This window comes from Lepisma saccharinum, chromosome 17 (genome assembly GCF_977018435.1).
Source record: "Lepisma saccharinum chromosome 17, izLepSacc3.1, whole genome shotgun sequence".
Lineage (NCBI taxonomy): Eukaryota > Metazoa > Arthropoda > Insecta > Zygentoma > Lepismatidae > Lepisma > Lepisma saccharinum.
In genome coordinates this window covers 54,836,923-54,844,225 of record NC_139245.1, presented here as the reverse complement: position 1 = coordinate 54,844,225, position 7,303 = coordinate 54,836,923, and the positions used below count along the sequence as shown (strand labels likewise).

The 7,303-nt window shown below is 33.8% G+C and overlaps 1 long non-coding RNA gene across 1 annotated transcript; it reads right to left on the bottom strand.

The window, feature by feature from the left end:
• Positions 1-1,565: 1,565 nt before the first annotated feature.
• On the bottom strand, positions 1,566-6,958 carry LOC146001747 (uncharacterized). Its single transcript, XR_014443597.1, has 3 exons — positions 6,458-6,958; positions 5,505-5,643; positions 1,566-2,243 (listed from the first exon to the last, which is right to left on the bottom strand). It is a non-coding gene; the product is annotated as an uncharacterized LOC146001747 (long non-coding RNA).
• Positions 6,959-7,303: the final 345 nt, after the last annotated feature.

The following is a 7,303-nucleotide window of genomic DNA, read 5'->3' as shown; positions in this document are numbered from 1 at the left end:
GAAAATTTCAGCCACAGCACATGCTGAAAACATAATATTTTGTTAATGAAAGTAGAAGCTATTCATAACTTGCAGTCACTCAACACTTCTTTGTCAGCCACCATGGATGAGAGATATTTCAGCATTGGGGATTCCTTATGGTTGTCTGTTAACCTGTATCAGAACAAGAACATTTTTGCAAGTATTCTTGTGAAAGTGATTCATTAACTATATACATAATAAACAACTATATGTACAGACTAAATTCCCTGCAAATGTGTAAAACTTAGTAAACTCTACAAAGTGTGTTGTTCTACCACCTTGAGCTACCTTGAAAACAACGATACCATATGAGTGAAAAAGTGTTGTGAACATTTTCATTTTACGCAAATAATTTGTATTGAAGTTTATATTTTGACTCACAATAAAGTTTATGTATCACAACACAAACCTATCTATACTTAAGTTTACACTACGACACCACAACGTGAAAAAAACAAAACAAAAAAAATGTTGGCCAAACCTTGGAAACAGCCAAAATTACCAGTGCTTTATGTTCGTATATTTGGTAAACCATTTTTAGTATGGTTGGTCGAATGTCGAGCCAACTACTTTTCGCTAGTTGGGATACCGCAATATTTTGTGAATTTCTTATGATGAACACAAGAAGAAAACAACTTCAAAAGTTCCAGAACCTTTATTCCCAGAAACAAGTCGGATTAGAAGCAACCCCCTTTTTTAGCACAGCTAGCACAATTTCAGTGTAACATAAAATTGCATTTTATTCTTAAACAAACACTGCATCCGAAGCATAAAATTTGCAATGTTTAACGTTTTTTTGTAAGTATAATATTTTCTCTTAGATATATTAACGATTTTCAATAGGCCGTAATAATTTTCAGTTACATTATTGTTGTTGAAACATTGCTTACAGAGAAAATAAGGAACTGTTGTGTGTACATAAATTATCAATTCTTGACTTGAGAAATGTTGCGAGAATGCATATCCAGTGTTTGTTTCAGAACATTCTTAATTTTGTTACAAGTGGAAAACATCAATCATTATGCAAAATTAACAGAAAATATTTAAATTGGAACAGGTGACATTACAAGTGTCGACAACATACATAATGGCTTACACAGTAGAAATTTTAATCATAGTTTCTGCAAGAAAATCACATTCTTCAATACAATATGTACTATGAAAATGATATAATGCATATTTGCACAGATATTTTCTATAATTTGTCCCTTACTTGCTACAGTTCTAATTAGAACTGATCAACAAAATTTTTATTTCAATGATATTCCAGGATATCATGTTTACAACATTCCGTACAAAGAATTATATAAAGGATAACTTACACCACATAACTGAATTCCAGTTTTGCCATGTACTTTTTTTACACAAGTTTTTACCATACCACATGCCTTTTTCAGGGGTAAGACAAGAATGGTCAAATAATAAAACTTGGGAACGTAAGTACATTTAAAAGATTAAAGTTGATGGTGAAGAACAGCAGTGACAGGGCACTCTTGTAAGGCAATCTGCCATCTAATAACTTCAATGTTGACCTTTTAAACCAACGTGCCTTCCCATATTTTAAACTTTGGCTAATATCAATGAAGTCTTACATCTTTAGATAAGTGATAATTGAGTAATTTGTTAATCGAAGTGAGAGAGGCTGTGTGCACTGTACATGATTATTTTGCTGGTATTGTAGTTTACTTTATAAGTGTTTGAAGTTTCTTGGATAACTTTTTAGTGTAACAGTTCAAAATTCAAAGATTCAAAATCATCATCAGTTTGAGTTTTCAAACAACCTAAACTCTGTGGTTGAAAATTTGTGAAATGATCCCCTGCGACATTATTTATGCATGAATCTGCTGTGTTACACACATTGCCCAAATCATATTGCTGCACTGTCATCATGTTATCACTCAAATTAAGTCCTTTCACACACATGAGGAAATTGCTTTGCATGGAATGGGAATCTGTGAATGGATCATGAAGCAAATATTGCTTGCATTCCTCACCACAGTACACTGTCGAGGAAGGTGAAGGTGGAACAACTTCTTCAATTTTCACTTTTGGATCACTGTGTAATAATAGTCCATAACCTCCAGCATCTTCTAAAACTTGGCATATTGTCTCTGAACATGTTACGTTACTATTTACACTCCATGACATGGGTTCGGAAACCGTATGAGGTTTATTTTCACAGGACCTTGTTTCACTGTTGCTCACATCCAGCATTTGGTAAACTAAAAATAAATACATGAGAAAAAAATAGTAAATACTATCTTAAATATCTTTAAGTGAACTACAGTGAATGACCATTACAGTTATCATAAAACTGTATTCATGAAATTTAAGCAGATTTATTAATAGGCACTATTTTGGGTGCATTCCGAAAGTCTTAACGAAACAAACGCATCCAATGAAAATAACTGGGCTTGTGAATCTGTTGAAACCTGTTATTTTACAGACTTATGGGACACTAGGCAAAAGCGCAGGTGCAGCGTTTTGTTTAGAAAAAGTTTCCACATGGCGTCTAGCGGAAGGAATATCCTTATTGCAAAAATAAACTCTACTGTGGGCACTGTTACTCACTTTACTCACATTCTAAGAACTGTTATAGTCATACTCATTTTGTGCATGTTGCTTCATATCGCTATCTGTTAAAATTATAATACATTTTCCGAACTAGTGCAATTTGAATCCAACAGCACGTACGTTGTCTGGAAGCAGCAACTATTCTCACCGAACAAACGAGCCTCCTGATCCATGAAACACACGGAATGAGACTTTTGGAACAGCATAATGAAACTCACGGAAACACTTATGTGACAGCCAGTTACCATAACTCATTTAATATGTTAAACTCGTGTGACTTTCGGAACAGACCCTTTGTTATTTTGTTTATGAATAAAAACATATAATTCATATCTCATGTTTTGTACATGTTTATATTCACTGTTTGTTTTTCAAAGGCAATCAGATTGCAATCACTTTGTCATATACATTAATTAACGATGTGAATGAACTATTCACATTTTGCTATGAATTGAGGAAAGAAATCTAAATTTCAGTTTGTGATGTACAAATTGCCATAAACAAGAGCGCCGACTTTCCAAAATTTCTGTGGGTGCATATCAATGGCGGTTAGATCTGTAATTATCAAGTATTATATACTTTAAACAACTTACATGCAAAATGATTGCAAGAGGCAATGATATTATCAACATGTTACTAACAGAAAATACCACATTCATACAAATTAAAATGAAAAAATCTTCATAAATACAAATAATTTTAATTGTATTGCAGAAAGAACTATGCAAGGATTTTGTTGTGAACAGAAACTACAAAATGACTAACTTTATGTACCAAATAATAATAATAATCATCATGACATGTTAACTTTCATTATAAAACACATTCCTTCTTACGTCATTTGCACTTATGAATTTGTTTGCAATTTTGGTAATGTCAATATTCTTCCATTGTTATTGTGGAGACTGCCTTTGACTTGGCCAGAGACAGGCAAGGAAGGGGAGAATGTGTTGCTTGGTTACCTTTGCACAAACACATTTGAAACAATTATGTTTTAGACGTTAGAAATTTTAACTTCCATCTCAATGTTTTAATTGCTTATTATTTTTTTGATAATGGCAAGTGAGAAATATTTATTTAATTTTGTTTTTATCAAACTAAAAATCTTGTGGGTGCTGCGCACCCACAAGATTATTTATGTGGGTGCTCGAGCCCCGGAGCACCCACGTAGTCGGCGCGCATGGCCATAAATAATAATAATTTTAAGTCCAGTGCATTTCAGGCAGGGCTGAAGCACAATAGCTTCCTTTAAATGAATAATTGGTCTGACATACATAATAGCTGATTTGGGGGGAGTTCATCTGTGCTTAAAATATCTGATGGTAAAATCTTGTAATTTTTTTAACTCCAGAGAAATTGTACACATGCTTGAATACTTCTATTGCCATTATTATATGTATGTTTGAGAGCAAATGCATATAACCTACATCTCACAATGTTTGCAAGATGATGGTCGGGTGGAGCATTAACAACCAAGCAAAATGCATTACAAAAAGTATTGCTAATGCAAGAGAGAAACATTGCTCAGTGGTTCTCACAATTTAGAATATTAATATTGTCGAACATTAGAAATTCCTCAGAATTAATGAAATGGTACAAATAATTTAACTGATATTGTGTCAATTTATAATATAAAGTTTTGGAGTCAGAAATAGTTTTGTTGCAATATCCAGAACTGTGGACGTACAGTATTTCAAAACCACATAATTCATTTTATTTTTTATTCAAATGTGTATCTTAATAAATATATTTTGACACTACTACGTAAGTACAGTGTTGGCAATAACTATTGAATTTGCATTATATTACGTACTGAGACATTGTACCATTATGAAGACCTAAAAACTCAATCCCATCCCTCCCTCCCTCCCAGTTGGCTTGTACAAGTGTAGTTAAAGTAGCAATCGAATAATACATAACAATTTGTTTGAGGTAGTACATATCATCTTATCTGGAATTTTTTTAAAGAGGATATTATAATATTTTTTCATAGCAACATTCGAATATTATCCACAAAATGTTGTTTTCGGCTCCTCACTCTCCTTTCCTCAAGGTTCTCATTTGAAAATAATAGTAATGGCAGCAGTAATGAAACTTCTGAGAGTGCCATGAAGATTTGTACTGGTGTTCTTTTTTTCAAAACACACAAATTACACATGAACTCTCAATGAATTACAATTTCTAGGAACAACCATCTGATTTGTCTGCATTGATTACTTCATGAAATACCAAATGCAAGTATACAGAAAGAGAGCTGTTTTTTTAAAAAAAAAAAATAAAAAATAAATGTTCATGTTTTGAACTACATCATAACGTTTATTGTATGTACACACATTCAAGCGCCTGTTCACTAGGCAAGAATGCAATTCAACATCAACAGCATATTTTCGTGAGTAGTTTGGGTTTCATATATACAAGACAATGAATTAGTCTGATCACTTAAATTTTAGTCTGCCATACAGAAGTAATTTTGGACTGAACCTACAGTTTAACACAGAATCCAAATCTCAGGACCATTTCGCACATAGGAGCAGCTTAGTTTAAGTTTCAGCCTGACAGGCAATGTGCTAACAATTATAGCAATGTGATCCTCAAAAGTGCATATCATATAGTAGCATGTAATCAAAATATTATGCAAATCCAAAATTTTCAGACTTGGTAAAAATTAAGTTCTTTAGCCTTCTTGGACCTGGATAGCAAAGTAATACAGAGTCCTTATTGTGATTTCACAAATGTCAGTTATTTAGCAAATAATCGTGAACTCTATATTTATGGGATGGCATTTTTTTTTCGATTCTGGCCCCCAAAGTTAAGCTTAAAGTAAGATTCTGCCCCTTTAAAATTAGGCCCCAAGTTACGTCCATGTAAACAATCGTATAAACAAAGCCTACAGAAACAAAGAAACTTACAATTTTGCAAAACGCAGCTACTTTCCTCTTCTGACAGTCCTTTTGTGCTTTCATATTTTGGTTTCCATCCAGTTAGGGTGTCTTTTCCACCACCTCTACTCTTCCGAACCATTTGTAAGATCTTTTTCGCTCTCGACGCCTGGAAATAATAATAAAGTTTTTAATGGTATGTTGTTCAAGGTGTGCATGCTTCTACTGTAACACGCTATTCAATAATTTATTAGGGATCCCTGGTTCGAATTCTGGCCTGGGCATGAGTGTTCTCTGTGAATGTCCCTTCATAAATGTCATCACTCCGTCACTCATTCTCATCGTCGCGATTAGTCAAAAGTTTTGAAATGGTACAAAAACTCATTTACATTGATTGGAAATATATTGTAACGGCATGGGAGAGATTCATATCGCAAATATAACATGTTACAAGATAATAAAAAATTGAATTAAAAACATTTATGACAAATTTAATGTAAATCATTGCCACATCTATTTTTACAGTGCTTCGTCATCCTAATACTATGTATCTCAAACTCTGGTCTTAGAGATTACTTCGTACACAGATCATGAAATAAATTAATTTCATGAGCATTCAGGCTACTAATGGACGGCTCTTCTATTTCTTATTTTTTATGCAGAAATAAAGCTTTCCAGCCGCTGACAAAATAGGACAAGAAAAAGCAGCCCTAAAACAATCTGCGCATGAAATCATTGATTTGATTTAATTTTAAACGTGGAACATACAAAAGTCCGATCTCACTGCAGTAGATTTAAATTAAAATCTCCACAATCTTACGCTAATAATTTCGGCCTACCCCTCCTCCCCACACACATACACACAAAGTAACACCGATTTTAGCTTGATAACCTCATATTTTGTCTGAATTGAGAATATTCTAGTTACTTACGTACGTGCAATAGTATGCTATTTAAATAAAGTTACTGAAACTTCAACTTACCATAGTTTTATTTGAGTTTGTACTTCTTCGTTTTCCTTTTGCAGCTAGCGCATGTCGGAACGCTGCAAGCAAGACAAAGCATTCACATTAAATATCACTCCTGCTTCTTCGCGTTGGTGGACCGTGTGCTCGGTAGTCTGAAAGAAATGTATACGAACGCTCACGTGGTTTATCCAATGCTACCAACTTCGTTTTCGGTTGCCACTTTAATGAAACTATGAACAAAGTGTATAAAATCAACATATACAGCGACCGACTGTCGCGCTCCAAGCGGAGGAACCGTGAACTAAAAAAATATACAATCCAGACATTCTGCTACCAATGTGGCAACATGGTCGAATTTTCGATGACAGTTTATTGTACTATTACTTCAAAATTTCACAATTTTGACATTCTACTATCATTGTGGCATCAATGACGTATTTCCAACGACAGTTCATTACACTCTCTCGAGTATCAGGAAAACGATAAGCAGGGTTGCCTTCATGGCAACCGTATACGGTCGTCCTAAACACCCGGTCGTCACTTTAAATGGAATTTTCAAATTGATGGTAGTCACATTGGTTGTCGGATAAATATATATATATATATACAACACACACACACACACACATATATATACATATATACCAACAGTAAAAATCATATAAATTGTCTCTCAAATCTGCGCGTTCCTTTTCCTCCCAACAATTGTTCATGCACTTAAGATAAAACCTTTTAGCAGCAGTACTTCTCTCCTCGGTAATACAAAATGCATTACAGAAAACAAATTGCGAGCAAAGCGACCAATAAATTTTCAGATCCAAATTTTTGCAAAATGAAAACAATGTCGATTTAATATGGGGA